At 35.9% G+C, this 23,066-nt stretch overlaps 1 long non-coding RNA gene across 1 annotated transcript in view; it reads left to right on the top strand.

Moving 5' to 3' along the window:
- Positions 1–6,757: 6,757 nt before the first annotated feature.
- Positions 6,758–23,066, top strand: part of LOC148127376 (uncharacterized) — a 99,972-nt gene continuing 83,663 nt past the window's right edge. Inside the window, exon 1 of the long non-coding RNA XR_015742273.1 lies at positions 6,758–7,056. This is a non-coding gene — a long non-coding RNA (uncharacterized LOC148127376). The remainder of the gene's footprint in view (positions 7,057–23,066) is intronic.

Here is a 23,066-nt window from a genome sequence, read left to right as displayed (position 1 = left end):
TTAAGCAATTTAAAATATATAAAGGAAAGGAAAAATATGGGCTTCCCTAAGAATTGAGAAGCTAATATGTTGGAAAACAGCCCCATTTCTGAAAATCCATATTTGTAATATTAGGAACTGCAATGGATAATAAATTCTTTGGAAAGGAGACAAATATAACACTTAGGTCAGTATTACATTTCTTTACAAATAATGTTTTTATTATTGCAAAATGCTAAATAACTAAAACAGAAATTTCAGCATTGATATATCATTTCTGTTTTCACTAGGCTGTCAGGTGAATTCAGTTATTGGAACTCTCAAATGTATTTTTCCAAGAGTAATACTTTGGAGCTGGAGTCCACAAAATTTCTTTAGCTTCCAAGTGTCTCTGGAAGTTAACATGATCTACTGCAGTGGGTGTGATTGAAATTTTCAGCTTGATTTGGCTGGGATTACATGAACTAAATCCAGCAGATTTAATTCACCTTTTTACTGCTAATTTAAAAAAATAGCACTTAAGTGCATCTTCATTCTAAGAAAATTTATTCACAGCTACTACTAAGCTAATTGGGCAACCCAGGTGGGATGAGTCATTTCGGAGCCTTAGAAAATTTCATTAACAGGATATCTAAAATTAAAATACTTATTGTTCTTTTCCATTTTCCAAATTATTAAGAAACAGTAAAATCTCTGCAAAACTATACATGCAACACAAAGTAAATATCTTGACTAATAAAAATATTTACAACCTGCCCTATTCGTTAAGGATTCCAGACAGTATAAACACAAAAAGAGAAAAATACCATAATTAAAAATGCTAATAAACAAAAGAAAATTTCTCAGACACAAATGAATTACCCCAAGAACCAAATTCCACTGAAACAACATTGCACCAATTAGCTTTAAAATGGCAAGAGTAACTTCTACTTCCTGACTAGAGTATTCCATAGAATGAGGCTTGTTACTAAGAATTCCTATTACTTGCTCCATGTTCCAAGTTCCAGAAAGGGGACTTCCAATAGGCCAGAGGAGAGGTCTGATGTTAGCAAAGTATTATCTGGTACAATATATCAGTGGAGCTCCGTACAACGATTTAAAAGTATTGACCAGAACTTTTAATTGAGCCTGGAAACCTCTTTGGAAAAATGCAATGATACAACTCCACTTGTATCATTGAATGCAACTCTACTTCCATATCATTGCCAAAGGCAAACCCACAAAAAGTATACAATAACAGCCCAATTGAGAAATGATAACCATTGCATGTAGACGTCGCCAAAATCTTATTTACTTTGTAATAATAACTGAAAATAATTGTGTAATGTTGAAAATAGTAGAAGTAACAATAATAACCAACACCTTTCAAATTGCTAACTGGTGTGGAAGCTGATGCAGTCCAACAGGCAATAATGGAAAACAAGCTTTTTTCACCTGTACAGAAAGGAAATTGCCTAAATAATAGGGAACAAAAGATCAGCTCCTTGTAGACAAGATGATTTTGAAAAACTGCAAGTCAAAGAAGGCCAAATTGAATGTAGCTTGGATTGATTATAAGATGTTTGACTCCCTGCTACATGATTGGATAATTAGGTGCCTAGAAATAACAAGAGTGGGTAGAAACATCAGACACTTTGTGCAAACATCATGGCATAGTGTAAGATACAGATGCTGGTTAAAGGTAATAGATTGGAAGAAATTAATATAGAGGAATCTTTCAAGGAGACAATCACCACTACTAAATTTGTTATATATAAAACACTAAAAATAACACTAAATTTGTTATTGCACCAATTTCTTTGTCAACAACATTGAACAACATCAAAAGTATCTGCCAGCTATTCCACCATCCTTTGCATGTATGATCTGAAACGATATGGAAAAACACCATTGGAAATCGAATCAATCCTCAACATGGTCTGAATATATAGCCAAGATATTGCAATGGAGGTTGGACTGAATAAATGTGCCAGCCTCACCATCATCGGGAAAAATAGTGAAAACTGAAGAAAGGATGCCCTATGGAAATAATATAAGGAAGCTGAAGAAAATAACTACAAATTCCAAAGCATCTTTCTAGATAACAACATTAAGGGAAAACTGACAACTGAGATCAAGAAGGTTAGTAGTAAATACAGGTGAAACTCAAAAAATTAGAATATCGTGCAAAAGTTCATTTATTTCAGTAAGCCAACTTAAAAGGTGAAACTAATATATGAGATAGACTCATTACATGCAAAGCAAGATAGGTCAAGCCGTGATTTGTCATAATTCATCTCAATTATGGCTTACAGCTCATGAAAACCCCAAATCCACAATCTCAGAAAATTAGAATATTGTGAAAAGGTTCAATATTCTAGGCTCAAAGTGTCCCACTCCAAAGCCATAACACCTGCAAAGGGTTCCTGAGCCTTTAAATGGTCTCTCAGTCTGGTTCAGTAGGAATCACAATCATGGGAAAGACTGCTGACCTGACAGTTGTGCAGAAAACCATCATTGACACCCTCCATAAGGAGGGAAAGCCTCAAAAGGTAACTGCAAATTAAGTTGGATGTTCCCAAAGTGCAGTATCAAAGCTTATTAATAGAAAGTTATGTGGAAGGGAAAAGTGGAAGAAAAAGGTGCACAAGCAGCAGGGATGAACACAGGCTGGAGAGGATTGTCAGGAAAAGGCCATTCAAAAGTGTGGGGGACTTTCACAAGGAGTGGACTGAGGCTGCAGTCAGTGCATCAAGAGCTACCACACACAGACGGATACTGGACATGGGCTTCAAATGTCATATTCCTCTTGTCAAGCCGCTCCTGAACAACAAACAATGTCAGAAGCGTCTTACCTGGGCTAAAGAAAAACAGAACTGGTCTGTTGCTCAGTGATCCAAAGTCCTCTTTTCTGATGAGAGCAACTTTTGCATCTCATTTGGAAACCAAGGACTCAGAGTCTGGAGGAAGAATGGAGAGGCACACACTGCAAGATGCTTGAAGTCCAGGGTGAAGTTTCCACAGTGTGTTGATTTGGGGAGCCATGTCTTCTGTTGGTGTTGGTCCACTGTGCTTCATTAAGTCCAGGGTCAATGCAGCCATCTACCAGGAGATTTTGGAGCACTTCATGCTTCCTTCCGCAGATGAGCTTTATGGGGATGCTGACTTCATTTTCCAGCAGGACTTGGCACCTGCCCACACTGCCCAAAGCACTAAAGCCTGATTCGGTGACCGTTGGATTACTGTGCTTGATTGGCCAGCAAACTCGCCTGACCTGGACCCCAGAGAATCTATGGGGCATTGCCAAGAGAAAGATGAGAGACATGTGACTGAACAATGCAGAAGAGCTGAATGCCTCTATTGAAGCATCCTGGTCTTCCATAACACCTCAGCAGTGCCACAGGCTGATAGCTTCCATGCCACGCCGCATTGAGGCAGTAATTGCTGCAAAAGGGGCCCAAACCAAGTACTGAGTACATATGCATGCTTATACTTTTCAGAGGTCCGATATTGTTCTATGTACAATCCTTGTTTTATTGATTGCATGTAATATTCTAATTTTCTGAGATTGTGGATTTGGGGTTTTCATGAGCTGTAAGCTTTAATCATCACAATTATGACACATCACAGCTTGAACTATCTTGCTTTGCATGTAATGAGTCTATTTCATATATTGGTTCCACCTTTTAAGTTGCATTACTGAAATAAATGAACTTTTGCACAATATTCTAATTTTTCGAGTTTCACCTGTACATCATGAGAGTGAAGTAGAAATTAAAATACTACCAAGGCAATTAGCACCAATACAATTCCAGATACACAGATGGGATTGGACTCAAGCAGAAAAAAACTCTGGATAGGAAGACCAGAAAAATAATGACAGTGAATCATGCTCTTTATCTGTGCAGCAACAAGGATAGACTCTGCTTACTAAGGAGCATAGATGGGAATGGAATGTTGCAAGTACGTCAGACAGATGAAGAAAGAGGCATTGGAAGAATATTTGAAGCACAGAGAAGATGAAGCTAGTACATCTGCCTCCAGAAGTTGTGAATGCTCCAACACTGCAAGTTTTAAAGAAAAAATTGTACAACCATTTATCTGAAATTTTATAGGGTTTCCTGCCTGAGGAAGGGGTTGGAATAGAAGACCTCCAAGATTCCGTTCAACTTCTATTCTATTTGGTTCTGTTCTGTTATGCTCCGCTCCGCTCCATTCCTATTTTTGTCCTTCATTCAGCTGTGTTGTATGTGTGTCAATCTTACATCAAATAAAATTCAAATTCTACTTTACTTTAAGAAAAGGATTCATCAAACCGTAATGTGCTACATCTTCAATTCAGTTTTAACAAGGAAGGGAAAAGAAGCAGAGTATTGCTTCTGGTTTCTTCCTATCCTTTAATAGCTATGCTCTGGGCCATGTGCATGGAAAGGCAATGGTGTGGGGAGGGGAGGGTGGTGGAGCCGGAATAGGGCAATTTGCCATGGGCAACTCATTACATCAACATTCCATGGGCAACTCACTGCAGACAACTCACCACAGGACAATTCACCGTAGGACAATTCAACAAATACAATAGTAATTTAACTTTTGTACAGAATTTCAATGGAACTATGGCCAATAATAATAAAGTCAATCCAGAAATGCAGGAGTTACAATAATTTTGCTGAAAACATGGTCACCAATTATAAATAACTGAATTAAAATTTTAATACAGTGTTGAATTGTCCCATAGTGAGTTGTCCTGTATCAAGTTGGCCATGGTGAATTGTTCTCGACCCCGAGGGAGCAGGCAGCATCATTGAAAGTCACTATCCAATTGCCTCTTTTCATAGGAACATAATGGATATTTTTTCTCTCACAAACTGGCTGGATCTGACTTATTATTGAACTCCATCCTTCTTTTGTTATTTTCTCTTGCCACAATAAATTTGGCCCCTTTCTGGTTTTTTAGATAATTTTGCAGCTAAAAAATAGATAGAATCTGGAACCTGTTTAATTTCTTTCCAACGTTCCACATGGGTTAAAAGAATGAAAAGTGGTATTTCCTACTAGGAGACAATTCCCTGGTTATTATGCAGAAGCTTTCACTTTTGAAAAGTAAAGCTTGTATATCACAGAACTTAGCAAAATGTGTTTTTGTACCAATTGGCACTTCAGATCAGTATACATTATAATGTTTTCATTTCTCAATTTAATAAATTATATCTATTTAATTTATGTAAAATCCTCACCTAGACAATTTAAAACTTTTTAATTGCAATCACTGAAAACACTTTTAAAATGAAGATGAAGCAAAAAAAAACAGCACAATTCACTTTAATCAACCATAAGAGTTGGTCAGCTTTGTTTTGCTTTAAAAGTAATTCAGTAAAATTTGAAGAATAAAAGATAAAATATGGAATATTCATTAGGATTTAAACAGTTGCAATTAGCATTTCAGAAAGCTTTTCAAAATTCAAGTATCTTGTGAACCAGACCTCTAGATTACTGAAAATTTACATTGGGGTGTAAACCTTTTGCCTTCCAAATGTTGCAGAACTGGTATACTTTCTACCTCCAGATACCATGCTAATATTGTAATGAGTTAACTGAAGTTCAGTAATATCTAGAAGGCAAAAGATTCCCTTCCAAAGGTAAAATTATGTTCATCTGATGCTATTGCAAAGAAGCTAGAGGGGGAACAATTTGGAAATGTATCAAATGTGCCAGCTGAAATGCTTCTGAATCTTTCTTCAGTTACTGGTATGCACCTGAAAAAGACAAAAAAAAATAGTTTGAATAAATTCTTACACTGATTGGTTTTTTTTAATCAATTAATGATTATACAGGATTAACAATGATATATAAATTTTTCTACAAAAATATCTCCACAGAACAGTTGTTTTCTGTAATACATTTTAATTCATTATCCATAAGATTTCCCCTCCCAAATAAACATTTCACAGTTTCCATATTTCTTCCTTAAGAACCTTTGGTCACTATTAAAAACATAATTTTCTTGCTCAGTTCCTCTTCATTTTCCACAATGTCATATGCAAAAGAGTAAAATTTCCAGAACTTTTAACAATGACAACAGTGTGTATATTTGGAGGGGTGGGGGTAGGGCATGTGTGGATGTATTTAAACCCATATACACTGGAAAGGGTAGAAAATAGAAATATGTCTTAACTTTTTCAGTGGTTTTTTTCTATACCACTCTTCTTCCCAAAGAATGTATACTCATTTTATAACTGCAATAATGTAAGATGAATTATAGCTACTTAGCAATTTAATTTGTGTCATCTGTAAATTTTATTAATTTTTTTCTAGCCCTATCTCATATGACCACTTCTTATATAAGTTATCTGTTATGTACATTGAGTCAAAACTAAGATACCCTCTCTCCAGAAAAGTATGCATGTGATTGCAATGTCAATAGAATGTCTTAATTATATTATACAAGGAAATTTATGAATGTATCACTGTTGACAACAGTTGCATTTTATGCACTTTCTACTTAAGTACTCAAGCTCAGGTTGTAATATAAAGAGAAAGATGAACTAAAAAACAAAAATGTTACATTATTTAGACAAAAATCACTTCTAACAATTGCAGGTTAAAGTTTAGCACTCTATTTTAATACATTTAACTTTAAAAAACAATTAATATTACCCAATTTTCTAATATGTAGCTCATCTTATTCATTTTGATTTTATAAAAATGTCATTCATTTCTAAAAGATAAAATATATGGCAAATATCTATTTTTTCTCATTTTTACTTTATATCCATACTCACACTTGCTCATTTCTCTACCCTCACTATCCCACCATTCAGAAGCTGGAAAATACATAATTTTTCTGTATTAATAATCATTAAGCCCTTCTTGCAATACCTTTTTCTGTTATCTTGCTTTGACAAAGTTGGAATGTTTGTCTTGACATCTGTGATTTTGGACTATGGATGGCTTAGCACTGAAAGGAGATATTGGCTGCATTTGCACACTCAGTGGAGAATACCACAACATGATTCACTTTTTTTAAAAGCTGAGGCATAGCACACAAGCTGATCTTTGACTAGTGTGCTAGGAGCTGCATTCCACAAAGCAGTGGACAGGGTAAGGACAAAACCATTTTTTTATTTAATTTACTGTAAAAAATTAAATATAACTGAAATTATTATTCTCTAATATATTTAATCATTTTCTCTTTCTGTCATAATTGAAATTTAGGAACAGCGTTTGGAAGTCGATAGGGGCTTCAATAATGTTTTCAGCAGCTACATGTGGGCTTCATGTTGTGTATCTCTTTCCTTAGTCATAATCCAATTTATTTACTTCTGGCATTCGGGCATGGTGTGGAATTGCATATGAAGTTAGCCACTGTGGCTTATTATTTACCTTATGGCTTAACCCATTATGCTATTACAGCCACTTATTCTTATTCAAAAAGCAAGTTGAGGAAATATTATATACCATATCATTATATGAGCTAGTCACAGCTTAGAATTGTAAGCTGTTATTGTAATAAATGTCAAAAGTCAAGTCAAACCAAAGCTCTGTTTTTAATATCTATTAAGAATATGTCATATGACAATCGATGTCAAACTCTTGGTACAGACTTTTCTTGGTAAAGTAGCTTTCTACTTTATGCACTAATGATTTTTTTAAAATTCTGGAATAGACCATTTAAACTGCAGCTGATATTTAACATTTTTTGAATGCCTTCCCATGGAAATAAAAATTCCTACTATTTACAAAGAGCCCTTTCATGGAAACATTTGAAAAAGAGATTCTGCGCCTGCAGTCTGAGGTGATGTTTGTTTGTTCTATCACAGCATTTTGTTTAACAAAATCCATATGCTGTCCAGCTATAATTATTGTAGTTGAGGTGGATTGGGGAAATTTTATGCAGGTTTTGTTAGTATTTTTGTCAAATATGAGACTTATAAAAACTGTCAAAGAAAACATTAGATATTACCTATTAACTCATAGACAACAAAGTTAACTCTAGACTATTTACATAGTCTGTGTTCATATCACACTGAATCAGACACCTCTCTCTCTCTCTCTCTCTGTGCCATAACTCAATCCCTTTATAGTTTATACTGTCAAACCCAACCATCTAATCACAACACATGGACAGTAAGCCTAACTTATTGGATATCATTACCAGCAAAAGCATTTCTGAATTGGCTTACTTTTTTACTCTGCCTTTTGGGGGGGAAATCTAAACAAACCGCTTTCTTATCTGAATGCCAACCTATTATAATTTGTATTAAAAACAAGATACTTGATGGGCATTAGACCAGAACTTAGGGACTAATCTTTTAAAAATTTCCAGTAGTTTAAAAGCAGCAATACTGAAATCTTTTTCTGTGGTACTAAAAAGGAAGAAAGCTTATGAGGAATTGAGAATGTATTCTCATGTGAAAACCTTGTGAATCATTTTCTGGCACTACAAACAAGTTCTAGGTCTGTACCATATGCTTAGGGGCACTTAAAAAAAAACTTGGAGCATTTGTGCTACTGCATTGCTCTTGATTTCAGTTATTGAAAATGACAATGTCCTCCTTAGCATAACCTTTCTAAAAGTCTGGAAACAGATTTTCATTTTTTACTCCATCTGTCAGAACATTTATTTTTCCGTAAGTTTATTTCTAAAGATTAATCAATTACTTAATGAATCTTCCAAATCCTATGCAATTAGTCACTTTTCTAATTCATCGTAAAAGGGCAATAAATTACTTTGATAAAATTTTTCAGCCTAATACAACTACTTATCATATGATAGCTTATTGAATATAATAGAATTGCTGGGAGTTGTGAGCATATTAGAATCTCAGAAATCTCATTTATTCTCTCACCTGTGTTTCTTTTTTTAATGCAAGAGGTGAAAGTTTACATAACTTTAGGTATCAAGCAGAGAATTGGGTATTTCGAGAAAGAACTCTGCCATTTGAAATCACAGAAAGCAGAATACAGTACACTTTGTTTACATCCCTTTATTTGATGGTTTGGTTGCCCAATATAAATGAAAAAACTGGTGTTACAGAATCAACATGAAACTTATTTGCAAATATTCCACAGTGTATTTGCAAGCATACTGTTACTGGTGCTTAGTGCCAATGCCAATTATATTTCTGCTGAAGATTGGAACACTTAAATTATTTTTTACTAACACATTAAGGATTCTGAATTAGACTTCAAAGAGATTGGTGGGGGGGGGGGACGTTTGGTACTTTAATCTCTCCCGGGGCTCCTGTATTTTAAGAGCGGTTGGATTAGTTGGGAGAAAAATGCAACAAATGTATTTTTCTCACCCTCAAGAGAAAGTGGAATCTATTGAATTACTGCCTGAAAGTACTACTAAAAACAAACCATCTCTGCCCAATGACAGCATTCGGAGCTATGACAGCAGTTCTGCCTGTTCTTGCAGAAAGCAAACACCTGGGATTCTATACAAAGACAGTGAACCGCCGTATCCCACCGACACACTGTGGAACTATCATACCGGCGGGTTGTGCAAACTCAGTTGCAGGAGCCAGATCATGATTCCGTGTGATGTAAGAATCCATAAAAACGGACCGAGTCACCCATAGTTAAGAAAGTCGCGAGAAGTGGTGAGGAGTCGAGAGCACTAAATCTCCCTATCATAAAAGTCTGCCCTTCCGAAATGCCTTCAGGGGGAGCTGGCGGAATCGCAGCCGCCAAGAACTGTTCCCCTTAGAAGGTGCTTGGAAACAAAAGCAAGTTGCGCTTGTGGCCTAATCCAACTCGGATGGTACAACGCGCGCCAGTATCCCTAAGTAAAGGTCACCTTTTGCTCGGGGAGGCGCCTTAATGAGAATTATTCAAACACTCCACGCGGACAGAACAGCCCAGCCTTGGCCTGGCCTTGATCCTCAAAGAATCTCGCTTCCCTTCTAAGGCTCTCTTCTGCTGTCTGTCACGCAGCCTATAATAGTGTGTAAGGCCTTCTGGTCAGTTTGTTAATGCCACCGGAGTCCTAAAGAGAAGCTGAATCACCTATTCAAAAGCAGGTGTAGAGCTCTATCAACTTGCTTTCTGTGGAGGAAAAGTGTGTGTGTGGGGGGGGGGGGTTTGAGAGAAAAACCCAGCGGGAGAGGACATACGCGCGCCTGAAAGGCGATGAAAAGGGGGCGCCAAACTTAGGAGATTCTCTTTTCCCGCTCCTCACTCCGGGTGAACGTAAAGTTCAAGCTCTGTATTTCCAAACGTTGTGCTTGTGTGAAAGCAAGAGCGCGCGTACGTATCTCCATAAACCGCAATAAGCCAAGCTCTACCGCCTTTGTTTAGGTTAATTTTGAACTGGCGGGACATTGCCGTGGCCCTGTCATTTAGCCTGATTGGCTGGCGGAACTGCGCGCGCGCGCGGGTTCTGTGTTACTTGCCTTCGGCTCACCTAAGCAATCAGGCTTTCAGTTCCCGAGGCTTTGATTGTAGGAGTTGCCTTATTTGCATTGATGAGGAAGAGACAGCTGCTGGAGCGTTCAAGGCTGCACCTGACACAATCAGGGACTTCAAGATTAGCAAAGGGAATCAAAAATCCACCCAGCTCAATGGCAAGCGTAGCCTATATTAGAGTCACTCATGCAAAATGACCCACATTTGCAACCGGCACAATTAGCAAGGCCGAAGTGCATGTTAATTTAGGAGCTGACATTGCCTTGCCTTTCATTTATTAAATATAATTATTATGTGCAGTTTACTAGATGGGGTAAAATATGGATGCCTGCCTCTTTTATCCCTGCAGGCATAAGGGCTCCTTTTCCCTACTCAAATTGTGGGAGGTAGGCTATGCTGGTGCCTTCCCAACAAGGGTAATGCAAGAACAGTTTTCCAAAATAAAATAAAAAATATCCAGCCTTAGAAAGGACCTTGAAATCATATGCAACCAAAATAAAGCTCTACTCATGATCACATCTTTGTGCTAGAAGTTTTTACATTACTGCTTATGTCTGTTAAGAAATGATATGGCTCAGGCCAAGCTGGCTCTGCCTGAGGTTTACAGTAAAATAATGTGTATTTAAGTTTAGGAGGAGAAAATACACCTGCTTAGGTTACTCTTCCCTCAACCCCTGTTCTGCCTTGGATATAGGTTCTGAAATGTTCATTTATTGGGGGGAATAGAATTGAAAGGGGAGAGAGATTCTTGTGAAAATTGAATAAGTGCTAATTCCAAGCCAAAGGATGCAGTTGAGAAGCGAAAGCTCCCATTGGAGAACAGGAAATTTAATGAGCTTTTAATGGAATGCATTGCTCAGAGTAGTAAATTATTTGTTAGTTGACGATGCAATCAGCATGCTGATTAAGGTTGCTGTGGGTTCTCTCTCCCCCCTTCCCCCCACTAAACATTAACTGAATGAAAACGGGTTGTCGCCTTTGTTCTGCTTGGGGGGCTTTTAGGAGGAAAATGGACTTCCAGAACTGAAATTGTCAATAAAGGTGAGTGCACTTCAGGTGTCATTTGAATCTGGTGAGAAGATGCTTCTGATAAATATTTAAAAACATTGGAAATCAACCTAGCATGTTTTGTGAGAACTCTGGTTCAGGGAAGGCCTAAAAAGGCCCTGCAACCTGTTTTCATTCTACCCTTCTCTGATATAAATGGACTATATCCTGTTTGATGTTCCAATAAGATCAAATACTGGTTTAAACATACAGTAAATGTATTCATGCTGTATTTTTTGAACAAGATGAGGGAAATAATGGCTTTTGAGATCGGAGGCAAGTGAGTTATTAAATAATATGTTTAATTTGAGTCAGACTTGCATGGAAAAGGATTTTTAGCTAGAGCTGTCCATAATTGCTACTGTATAGCAAGATTGTTTAATTTTGATTTTGAAAATGTGTTTTTGCATATTCTTCAACAGAAAAAGGCTATTTTGAAAGTCACATATTTGTCTCTTGTAAAATCGGTCAAGTCATTAATGTTTTAAATAGCCCAAAATCATGCTGGTTCTCTGTAATGTATGGCTTAAAACAATCCTTAACATTTTGGCCACCCGACTTGCCTGCTTGGGGGTGGGTGGTGGTGGTGGTTAAGATTTATAGCTGTCAGAAGGAACTCTATTTTTAAAGATGAACGATAGGCATGGGGGTTTGACTGTTATGCCACCTCAAAGTCCTCCTTGTATAAATCCCCATCAGCTGAATCATTCTGTTAAGCTTGTGACAACAATCAGGTACTTTGAAAACACGATAAATAACCATCTTTGTGTTTTAACTCTTCCTATTGATGACCTGAGAGGTTAAATGCTTTTGACTGGCATTTGACTCCTGACCTCATATAAATGTTTTCTTATCAGTTCCTGCTTGTTAACTTGCATTTGGTGCTTGTCCCTGATGGCTTTTAGATAAAGGCGGTTTTATTATATTTCCTATTGGAACTAAACTGTTGCCTTTGTTTTCTTTTGCAGTGTCAACTCAGAATGTAACCTTTTCACCTTTTTTTTTGAAAAGGTTTTTATAAACATGTGTGATCTCTGTCTTTCCTTCTCTCACACACAATTTACCGTTGTAACCTAAAGCTCTTGAGTGAATGATGATTAATATTAAGGCATTGAAATATATCCATTTGTATTTAGCCCTTATCCTGGCTTGGAAAATGTATTATGGAAAGATTCACCACCAACAAACCCCAGTATACTTTAGAAGAAAGAAATGGGGGAAGGCATATTTCATAATTGTAGGTTTGAGCAAGGATGAGATGAGTTCCTCAGATCAGATATGCAAATATATATTTAACAAAAGAGCCAAGCAGTACTATTAACCCTCTTTTTTTCCTCCCATTTCAAAAAGAGGGAGGTGATGTAATCTTCCTGCTATCTTCTTTTATTCAAGCTCCTTTCCTAAAGCCCTGCTGTTTTACACAGATTTGCAGTTCTATTGCTAGTTTGTCACTATAAACATTAGACAAGAGAAATTGGCTAACAGATTGAGTGATATATATATATATATCATTGCACCTTTTATTATACACTTATAATGTAAAATATATATTTTGTACTGTGCAGAAACATATAAGTAGATAACCTCACTCCCGCTCCTTCCTTTTGATTTACTGGTTGATTTCTTTACATTAATTCAAAATCAGGAACAATTAGAGACAGACCTTGAAAAGGTAGCCATCTTGTGGGTGTTCTTTATTCCTCTGAATCTCACTACCTAATTCTTTTTCTTCATTATGACTTTCCTAAGAACACCTAGTCCGAAAGATACTAGATTCCACTGTCACTTGCCCTTTTATATTCTCTTGCAAGTATTTTCTTCTTCCTGTTCCTGTAGAAAATCCTAGTTAGGACAAAAGCTGTAACTGCATGATTATATATATGTGTGTGTGTATATATATGTGTGTGTGTGTATATATATCAAATCAGAGTGACCCTTTCCCTATGGATGCATTTTCTTTCCAAATAAAGTTTGGGCTGTCTGGTATTCCACCATGCTTATGTTTCCCTAGACAAGAAGTGAAATAAGGAATACATGAATTCCTCAGAATTACCTTTCTTTACACATGTATTTATATGATGCACATAAGTTTAGTAGAACTTCCTCCTTAGCAGATCAAGTGTGAATGTCTCTAGTTTTGCAATTGCTCATGCTGTAGGCTTGGAAATGATTAAAGAGGGAATATCAGCATAACAGCTCTGCAAAATAAATTATCAGTACTATTTATTAAAGATTTCAAGGAAAGACCATTTTTACACATGCTAAAATTGAATGGAGGCTTCAAACTGCATCAACAAATATTATGGAATACATAGAGACATTTTGGGATGAAATTAACAAGCATAGTGAAGTTTAGGTATTGATAAGGGTGTATTTGATATATATATATATATATATATATATATATATATATATATATATATATATATATATATATATATATATATATAAATTGGGAAATGGTATTTTATTAGATAAAATATATAATTATACAAAGTGAAGCTATTTTTCTTTATCTGTTAAATAATACTTTTAAAGAGTTGCCTCCCTCCCTTTTTAAAAGGATTCATATAAAAAAAATTCTAAATGAAGGTCAAATAGGCTAATTAAAATGTATATTTTTCATATTAAAATAGCTTTATAAATAACTGATTAGATAGGAAACTCCATATAGTCTGAGGAACATTTAAAAACATGTTTATTGACTGGAAAAGAATTTTCTCCGCTAACAATGAGAAAAGTTGACCAATTGAAATATAGGGAATTGTGAATTTTTAGATTTACTCTTTATTAAATCTATTTTCTGCCCATCTTGTTTCAAAGCAACTCCGTATTGTCTGCATGCCCTATTGACATAATGTTTAGAAATCGGACGTTTCCCTAGGCATTTTGAACCTTAAAGACATAGCCAAGGGTGGACATAGTTCTATCTTTTATTTCCTCAAAGTTTCGTAGGTCACAATTGTTTGATCATGTCCAAAGGCAGCCTTGTGTTCCCTGCCTCTTTCCCTTATTAGTTGGATGAAGCTACAGAAGATACAGGAAAAGAGGGCAACCCTCTCACTCCACCACCACTCCCTCTCCCCCCCCCCTTTTTTTTGGTCTGTATGCGTTAGTCACTCAGCTCTGGGAAACAAAGCTCTGGGTTTACAGGTGTTTCTTGGCACCCTGGGCGCCTACGTTCTCATTCATCCACGCTACTTCCCATGTCAAGCTTTCCTCCAGTTCCTACCTTTGTGTGGAAGGAGATCACACCCAAGCACAGATTAATTCCCTTCTCTGGAAAGATAATTAACTCGTTACCTGTCTCTTTATTTCCCGTTTTTCCTGCTCACTTGCCCACTCCCCTTCCCATATTGTTATGTTTTCTACTGGTTTTACTTAATCCTCCATGATGGAGACCAAATAGCTTAAGTAAACTCAATGCAAAATCCGCCCCCCCCATTTCTTCCCCCCCCCAAATCCTGACTTAGATGGCAAGGAAGGAAGCCAAAAAAAAAGGAGAGTACTGGGCGTGCCAGGGCAAGAATGATAAAATGAAAGGGCTGGCTTCGACTTCCCTTTGCTTCAAGGTGGCCTTAACCCAGGTGGGTGCGCTAATCGGGGCTGCGAGGGGAGAGACAATTCAAGTCGTTTACACCTTCGCTGGCTCGGGATTTGTTCGATTGTGGGATGAGGGGCTTTCAGTCGCTGGGAGACTCCGGTTGGTTGTTAATGGATTTGGGCCGCTTGCTTCTAATATCACTGAGCGGCTACATTTCCTGCAGATTTTGCTAATTTAAGGTTGCGGAGGAAAGGCGAAATACGCTAAGCCTGCCTGCATTCCCTCCCGTCCCCAACCCCGCAGCGAACCAGAGCAATCCCAATTTTATTGGGGATCCGTGTCAAGGCCAGGTTTGGGGAGGGTGGCGGGAAGATAACAGCGGCATTAACGGGGGCCTACAAAGGCCTTCATTCATTCGTTCACAGGGCGATTCGGGACGTTGCCAAAGGGGCCGACTTAGAATTTGCAGGCTGTTCTGGTATTTGGCAAGAGCAAGAATGACAACTTATTGGAAGTTCTCAAGGAATCATTTATATTTCACACTCCACTAGGCAGCTGATTTGAGATCGTCTGTTAGCATAACAAAAGCTCCGAGCCTGTGAACTTCAGAACCCTTTCGACCTCTTAGCTGCGGGCTTGAATAGCCCTCAGCCCTTCCTATAGAGATCGCCCAAAGCTCCCCTCTTCGTGGTTAAATTGTTAATCAGGGTAATTAATATAGTTTTCAATATGCCTCATCTCTTATTGGGGAGAAGCATTCACGGATTTTCTCTCCTTCCTCTTACGTCTTTTTAAAATTCAAGTGTGAGAGGGGCAGCTGCAGACAGGACCCCCTCCCCACCCTGTTCCCCCTCCTGGCTGCAATGTTCAAGAGCAGCACCAGAGTGAAAGTCTACAAAATGCATACACACAGAGCAACAATCCCTTTTTCTTGGACTCTAACATGAACCTGAAATTTCAGACTGGTTACACCACCCCCAACACTTTTTCCTCCTCCCTGCTTTTCCCAGGCAGTCAAAACAAAGCAAAAAGAAGAATTCAGCTATAATGAGGCAACAACCTCAGATATCATTCCTCCTTCTAAACAGTCACAAAATCCACCTTTTTCTTGTTCTTCCATAATCTACCAATTCAAAGGGACAATTGGTAGGTGAGAACAGTTCTGTCCCAAGCATCGGTTATCTTCCTCTTCTCTCTAATTTTAAATGTACTATCCCTCTGAGGGTTTGCCTTTCGCATAGAAAGTGGACAAGTGCAATCCTTTGATTTATCCAGACTTGAATGATCTCAGAGGAAATCAATCTTTTTTCACATGTACCTAGTTTGCATAACAGCAGGAAGATTCTGATATTTCTGCTTTTTAAAATTACAATTTAGACATTCCATTTTCATAAAGCTGATTTGAACTCCTTGTGAAATGGAGATCATTGACGGTACTGAGTTTTTACCCCACCCAGATCCATTGGTAGAATATAGATAAAAGAACAGAACAGCTATTTCCGTTCAGAAATTAGTGTTTAGAAATCACTGAAATTTTTTTTCATCTTCCCTCAAAATTTGGAAAACGTAATGTCTCTGTGTTTTGTGGAAAGGCATTATTTAAATTATTTTTAAAATCAAATAGGCACTTTTAATATCCGGCTGTGGGTAAGAACTTGTGAAAAGGAGACTGTAGGTAACTTTTTAAACTCTTAGTAGCAAAGTAAAATACATAACTCTTTAAATGATGCAATTCTTCTAGTATTCTAACACATTTTAAAAAGATTATTGCATTCTTTATGTGCTCCTGAAACCCATGAGATGAGGTTATATAGGATCAATTTTCACAAGGCTATATAGGAAGCTCTGTGATTCAGCACAACTTTGAACACTGATGTATATAGTCCAATACTACACAGAATTATGTCTCAGTTACTTTCATTAAATACCTTAGATTTTAATATAAAGTGATATTACTATGACTCCGTTTATTCTAAGCCATTTTAAACACATTGAGTTCAGTGGGTCTAACTCCCAGATTAAGGCAGTCATATTACTTTTCATAGCAGAATAGGCTGCTAATTCATATGAATATCTTACTATTCATAATAATCTGTGAAGGGCTTTGTTTCTGTTTCTTGTGCAAAGAAAGCCCACCAAACAGCCACCTTGCTTTGTATAGTACTCTAATTGGGGTAGGGAGAAGGCCTGACACACTTATTTTCTGTTATGGTTCCCCAGGCAACTGTTTTGGAATACTGTACAGAGTCATAATCTGGCAAACTTTCAGAAGAGGCTCAAGGCCTGCCAAGTTATAGAAATGTACATTTTAATCAGATGTCTTTAAGGCTTTACACATAGAAACACATCTGGTGTTCTCAGTTTTAAAACTTTTCATGACTTGTTTTTCTTATTTTTTTTATTGTTTAAACAGTGACTAATTTTACATTTGATTTTTTTTAAAAAAAATAGGCAATGCTATGATTTTATATATAAATATTTCACACAATGGTTTGTTATTTTATTAAGATCTGTAATGCAATATGTTACCTTATTTTACTGGATTTTGAGTGTAGTTTTCTTGTATTATTTGAGCCAGATAGAGTAAGATGGCTTGGTAATTTCCTAAATATTATCCAACATTGTTCTCATTTTATTTCTTTTAGAATCTGAGACCTAATCACTTCAGGGATTACGATGAAGAATTATTTAGGTGCCATAAAAATCAATCAATCAGGATTACTAATTTCCAAATAAATATTCTTTATATCATTGGTATATGATTTCATGCTTAGAACTATGACATACAAATTGTATCTTTACTGCTGTATTTCCATATTTTTAATGCAGTCCTTTCTATATGCAAACATAGTAATAAAAATATTATGAGAAATATTACTGTTTGAAGCAATTTGATTAATTTAGAATCTCTTGTTTTTAAGTAACGGAATAATCATAATTTAGTACAGTGCTGCTGTTGAAAACATTCTGTTCAATAATCCTAGTCTTATTTTTCCAAATATTGCCTCTTTAACATTTATGTAAGACTCTATACACGAGTGTAATTTTTTTAAAAAGGGAATTCAGGAAAGGTGGAAAGCGTAATTTTAACTATGAAATGACATTTACATTTTTGCTATGCTTTCACTTATTATCACATTTTCCTTTTCTTTCATTTTTTCCTCTTCATTAGAATTTATGATCCATGTCCATCATTACACTTTCACATCTCTGAGTTTGTGTTAAATTTTCTTTGGGAGGTTAATAAACATAAAATGTGCATGGGGTAGGGATAGGAATGATGTCCTTTTTAAAAGTATGAGGTTTGAAAAGATCAGTTTTGAATGGTTTATATTTTCTGTAAGTCAATTAAACAATTTAGTTGAATGTTAAAACAATGTGATTTTAAACCCTGAAATTATTCAAGTGCTTAGCCATCCTTTGCAAATCTTTTATTGTTGCTTGTTTTAACTACTGCTTCCATATTGGCATGCACTAAGCTCTAAACCATACTCAGCTGTATGGTTTGGTCCTGTTTTCTGTGAAAGGGGATGTATATTTATTGTTTGTGATGGTGTTTGACAGGGGAAATGGATGCAGACACCAGAACAATTATATTACAGTCCCTTTGGGAATGCCAACACCAAATTTAGCCAGACTGATGGGGTACTGTCTAGACAGCCCCTTTTGTGTATCAGCTGTTCTCCCTGCTTTATTTAATGTATGACATAAAACCTGCATATGAATTCTCAGTGTAGCCATCCTTACAACCATGGTCTGCTTTTATAAATCTTCATTGGCAGCAAGTATAAAAAGACCATCCTGTTCTTACAACATTGCATGTTCTGATATTATACACTTAGCATACAAATAATATGCAAGATAAGACTGGTTCTTTTTCTCCAAGTAATTAAAACATGATTTGCTAGAATTAGATACCATAGTCATAAGAATGATGAATGAGGAGATCTGGCTGACCATTAAAGTTGCTTAGGTTTTTGATGATTTCTTTTGATGATTTCTTACAGTCAAAATATCAATTGTCAATTGTTTCTCTTTTCATTGCTTTACATGAATATCATATACTACATATGTAGAATGAGCATGGAAACATCCATGTGAAGAACTATTCTGAAAGAGTGGACAATGCTAAAATACAAAATGTTTAAGTACACTGCATAATATGAACTTTTAAAAAATTATGCCATGATATCTTAGTATAGATCTGTAGCAGGAAATGGAAAGTGGAAGCAGGAGAATCATGCATACTGGAGAAAAATAAGGAAAGCTCAATTTTATTTTTCTACTTGTCACTTCCTTTTCTTGAGCAGAAACATGATTTTATTTATTTGTGTTTCAAAGAATGACAAATTCATTTATGGCTTTATATGACATTTTGTTTTCTATACTGCAGTGATCCATTTTACCAAGAACTCCAGTTATTCAGGGCAAAGCCAGTCTTTTTTTTTTCTAAAAGCACATAAAAGAGAGCACATAAAACTAATCATGACTCTAATAATCTGTTCACTTAGAAATATGTAAGCTGAGCAGATAAGTTATAGAGCTATAACAAGCAGAACCACTGCTATTTCTCAACCAATGCCAGCTTAGCTATTCCTAGACTTAAGTAGTTTGTATCTGAAGAGACTACTACTGAGGCAGAGGACTAGAATGTTTTTAGTTACCAAGAAATTGATTTTGCCAGTGTCATGGAATAATACCAATCAATGTGGTCTTCACATAGTCTTCAAAAATAGGTTAGGCTGGTAGACAACAATAGGCCAAAAGTTCCCTGGTAGGTTTCATGGATGAGTGTGAAGACTCAAATCCAGAGCCTTTGGCCCATCCACTGCTCTATCTATAGCAGGTCTGTCAGACTTGCGGCCTGCAGGCCAGAGGCGTCACAAGTGACCGTCCATGCCCTTTTTAATGGGGGGGAGTAACAATACGTCACTCGCGCCATGACGACACAAGTTTGACACCCTGATCTCCAGCATTACACTAGTGCTTCTTCTTTGACTTTACACTGATAAGAAAGTCAATAGCTATAGTGTAGGATCATGCTAGTTAAGATCTCTTTGGAGGAGGAAAGATATCTGAAGTCACACATCTAAAATCAAGAATATCATTCAATGACATCTATTAGGAATTAGTCTAAAAATAGTTCAAACGTGAACAAATATCCATATCCCTCAAGAAGCAGATACAGATAGATTTTCTACTAAGGAATAACAAATTCAAATCCTGGAGAACATTACTCCTTGAAGATCATTTCATTCTCACATTCGTTTACTCCTTTGCTAACAATCGTAAGAAAATGAAAAAATAAACATTGGTTTTTAAGTTGACAGATCCTATAAATTGGCATTGAGGTTACAATATCAATTTAATTGGGAATAAAGATTCCTAAATATAAAACAGAATGAAGTTTTGATTTTCTGCATTGTATCTGATCAGTGGGCACACACACACACACACACACACACACACACATTTGACCTTTGTTTTTTAAAATTATGATTTCCCATCTTCCAGAGGGATTTGGCAATCCCACCATTGCTTCTAGTGGACAGTTAGGATGTTCTTCATTTTGGTGCAATAGGAAATAAAATTCATTTTATTTCACCCATTTTACAGAATACAAAAAAGCATAAGAGCTGGAAGAATAATTTATAGTATAATAAGGTATATCTGGTCACCTAATCAACAATACATTTGGGGTTGTTGTTTTTTTGCAATTTGGAGAAAACAACAGCTCAGATGTGGAAGGAAAGAGAGAAGCAGGCAGGCAGGCAGGAAGAGAGTAAAGAAGTGGTGGAGGTAAAAATTTGTTCAGTTCACATTTCAATGTAAATTTTCCAGTTTGCATTGCACAAATATGTACATGAAATAAAAAAGCTACATGTAATGTCTAGATTTTATATTGCATTTTGCAATAAAAAAAATTCATATAAACGTGTGTAAAATTTCTGGAAAAAGTGCACAAAAAGCATATAATTAGGAAGAAATGAATATATTTCCGCATCACACACATTTTTATCAAATAGCTTATGAATTTTCATATATCCTTTAAAAGTAAAACTTCATAAAGTGATACATAAATAGGCTGAAATGAGTTTTTCGTTTGAAAAAAAAGTTTGCAAAATCAGTTAAAAGCAAAACTTATTTTCCCTGTCCCTATTTGTATATATTTCGTATTATGTAAAATAGAAAAAAAAAAACCTGATCTGTGACAAAGTTCAGGTTTCCTTTATCTATTGAAGAAAAACGGGGGATTGGTGAAACCTTTAATTTTAGTCCCTTTCTTTCACATTTGTAGAATGTGAATTCTACAACATAGATATAAAATGTTGCTGTCCACTCTCATTGCTATCAGAGGTTGGCCCCAGTTATTTTTATGTATTTGCTTATCCATTGTCCATTAACTTTATGGTATGTTACAATCTATAAGCAGTTGGATCTTATTTTAAGATAAATATAGAAGTGTGGCATTTGTAAAGTTATTTTTCAGTTTTGTCCAAAGATGTAATATATTCCATATGGAATTTATTTGGATGTATCACTGTTTCTCATTAGCTTTTGTTCCATTACTAGATTATGCTTGAAGTATTCATAGAAATAAAACATTAATTATTGTGGTCCACAGTACTTTGTTCCCTGATATGGGGTTTGGATGCCATCCCACTGTGGATTTTCACTTACACTTTGAAAACATCTTGATGGAATATGCAGCCACTTGAGAACTGGCCCTCATATCATAAGATACTGTCAAAGCAAGATAAAATGTCACAATTCTTGAGAAAATCAAAAATTCCTACTATGTTTTCATAGGTTTGTAACTGGACTGACTTAAGCAGTTTTCTGAAAAAAAGATCATATTTTCTTTTTACCTATTATAATCAGAATAGATATTTTGATAAAACCAGCTCTGGAATATGATACATAAAAATAAAATAATTTGTATTAATAATGATCCATTTAGCCTATAATAACAAACAATGGTATTTTTTTTTCTAGGTGGCTGACTTTCCATCCCTGCCTGGAGATACAAAAGGATTGACCTTATGACATTTATACACAAGCTAAGGAGGAGGTGTTTCCTGCAAACCATAGGAGCCATCTTTTATTATATGCAGTATTAATTTTCATAAAATAAAGAAATATACATCCATATGAAATAATGCTCCATAGATAATATTTTTAGTTGTTTGTGCCATTCCAACTCTTGATCTAGATTTATTATCCCAACCAAATTGGGTTTATTGCTTAATTCTATGAACTTTTTATCCATTTCTTTTGTAAATCAAAAACCTACTTACACTTTAGTTTTATCAGATTTTTCAACTAATGTATTTTCAAAATGCTTCAAATATTTTTACCTTGTTAATATTAAAGATGATTGACATATTGGTATATATTAAAGTTCAGCTGAAACATTGTATATTTTAGTAATGTGTACTGAGACAGTCTTTTTGCAATATTTTTTAAAACCAGTGACGATATGGCTATTATATGAAAATAAAATGCACATCTGAAATGTACTTTTGTAGTAGATGTTAAATGTATATAGGAGAGTTGACATACATGGATGTGAAGCAGAAGTATAATTCGAGCTGCCATATTGTAATCATCAACATCCATTTTGGCAATGTTTTGGGATCCTGACCACAGCAGAATCCTTTCACTTCATAACATACCTGGAAAATAGAACTCCACTGAAGGGTTTCATCATGCTGAGTGTAGAGAAAGTACAATATCACCCAGCACTGATTAAGGCATGTACAGCCAAGGTCAGTTGTATTAATGGATGAAAGCTAGATAATAGCCCTTGTAGGCCTATCCAGCAAGCATGTTTTACTGATGAACTAGATGCTGAAATCTATACGAAGTTATTTTCAGTAGGATCTAAGATTTACATTATGATAGCACTTGTCCCTCTACTTATTGCTTGTAAAAACACCTCAAAAAAACAAACCTTAGCAATGTGCATTAATCTGAAGAAAAAGACGTGGGCTGATTGATCACCCACATCAGTTGAGTTTTTTCCCCAGATGTATTACTTGGAAGTAAATCTGCATTAATGAGATTTGTAAATACATTTAGGAAAATTAATACCATGGCCCCATTAAAT

This window comes from Pseudonaja textilis, chromosome 2 (assembly GCF_049901715.1).
Source record: "Pseudonaja textilis isolate UNSWEBS1 chromosome 2, rPseTex1.2, whole genome shotgun sequence".
Lineage (NCBI taxonomy): Eukaryota > Metazoa > Chordata > Lepidosauria > Squamata > Elapidae > Pseudonaja > Pseudonaja textilis.
Note: the sequence above shows the minus strand (reverse complement) of the source record. Positions and strands in the feature narration are given on the sequence as shown.